The 2,025-nt window shown below is 44.4% G+C and overlaps 1 pseudogene across 1 annotated transcript; it reads left to right on the forward strand.

Moving 5' to 3' along the window:
* Nucleotides 1-692: 692 nt before the first annotated feature.
* On the forward strand, nt 693-1,082 carry LOC311603421 (large ribosomal subunit protein eL34-like; annotated as a pseudogene). Its single transcript has one exon. The product of its transcript is annotated as a large ribosomal subunit protein eL34-like (transcript).
* The last annotated feature ends 943 nt before the right edge of the window (nt 1,083-2,025 follow it).

The following is a 2,025-nucleotide window of genomic DNA, read 5'->3' on the forward strand; positions in this document are numbered from 1 at the left end:
TTACAGCCTGCCATTCCCAACTTATTTGCATCAGAAATTGGTTGTACTATACTAAAATGAATTCTTTAATTTTAATAAATTTTATACCTCGTTGTGTAAAACATTAGTAGGAGAAATGCTGTGACGGAATTGTTTGTGCTGCCTTAGGCTTCTTTTGTAAATAAAAAAGTATTTCAAGAAAAATCTTTTCTCCCCCTGGGTTTTTGAGAAAGACTTGACATACAACTCTAGCTGGCCTAGAGCTCACTATAAAGCCCTGCCTAGCCTTAAATTTATGGCATCCTCCTGCCTCAGCATCATGAGGGCTGAGATTACAAGTGTGAGCTGCCAAACCCAGCAAGAAAACTTGTTTCCTTAACAATTCCATTTGGTGAGATTCCTTCAAACCAAAAAGATTCTGTACCACAAAGGAATCCACAGAGAGACAATTTGCATAATGCGGGAAGAATATTTGCAAACAGCACACGCATCTGATTAGGAGTTAAAATCCTTAACACCTAAGGAACTCCAGTGTCTCATCCACAAGAAAATGGCCTGATATAAAAATAAAGGACCCAAATAAACATTCCTCAAAAAGACATACAAACAGCTAACAGGTACATGGAAAAAAGTGTTCAACTCAGTAAGTATCAGGAAATGAAAATTGAACCACGCGTTAACACCTGTTAGGATAGCTATCTACTCTCAAAAGCATGAAAGCTGGACTTGCACTAAGAACTCAGCGGGGCTTAGCGGCACTCAGACTGGTCCAGCGGCTGACATACCATCGTAGGCTCCCCTACAATACAGCCTCTAACAAAACTAGATTGTCTCGAAGCCCTGGTAACACGATTGTTTACCTGTGCACAGAGAGGGTTGGGAAAGCGCCTAAATCGGCATGCGGTGCGTGCCCAGGCCGACTGTAAGGCCGGAAGTTCTTGTGACACTGTCTAAGACAGAGAAGCTACGTCAGCAGGCCCTACGGAGGTTCCATGCGTGCCAAGCGTGTCCGTGACAGGATCAAGCGGGCTTTCCTTATTGAGGAGCAGAAAATCGTTTTGAAAGTGTTGAAGGCACAAGCTCAGAGTCAAAAAGCAAAATAAATATGCAATTTTTTTAAGTAATAAAAGTCAAGGCTTGGGCTGTGGGGGGAAAAAAAACAAAAGAACTCAGTGGTTAAGAGCACACATTGCCGGCACCTGCACTCACATGCAGATATGCAGTAAAAACTAAATTTATTTTTAGATAAAAGCTAAGTATTGGCTGAGGGTGTGGGGAAAGGGAACCAGGTCATCGTTAGTGAGAACGTAATTCAGCCATTGTGTAAAACTGTATGAAGACTCTCAGAAAACTAAAAGTAAGATGGCCACAGGAGCGCACACCTGTAATCCCAGCACTCTAGAGACTGAGGCAGGAGGATCATCTTTCTCTTTCTGAAGAACAAGCAACTTCTACAAACTGTGTCTGCTTCGTGTAGACCGTTCAGAGCCCAAGAGCACGAGTGGAGGCAGAGGCTGAGGGTGAGCATCTCTCTCATTAGCTCTCCTCGTTTAGTATTTGAGACGGAGTCTCTCACTCAGTCTGTTTGGCCCACTATCTGGTCCAGCAAGTCCCAAGATCCTCCTGTCTCAGCCTCCCCATTGGGGGGGATGTGCATTGCCAGACCTGGCTTTTGTACGTGCCTGGTGGGGATTGAATGGCGGTCCTCATCCCTTGTATAGGAAGTACTTCACCGGCTTCGCCAACTCCACATCCTGCTCCCTGAGTTCTTTTAGGTCTCAAACGTTGAAAGGCTGGGTTCTATGGCAGTATCATTGTCTCAAACACCAGTGTATTTCCAATCCCTCCGTGTCTTGCGTCATTAGGGACCCAGCATGCTTCCATAACTATACTTCCTACAGCTGCCTTGCTTTTTCACTCCCTTGCCTGAGTTCCCTCCTGAATAAATAATTACTTTGAGGCTCTCAGTCTTGAGTGCAGTGCTTGTGTCCTCAACTTTATCAGTAGAAGTTATCACTCAAAGGCTTTCTTGGGAGCTGGAGAGAT

Source organism: Acomys minous, assembly GCF_964271855.1.
Source record: "Acomys minous genome assembly, chromosome: 8".
Lineage (NCBI taxonomy): Eukaryota > Metazoa > Chordata > Mammalia > Rodentia > Muridae > Acomys > Acomys minous.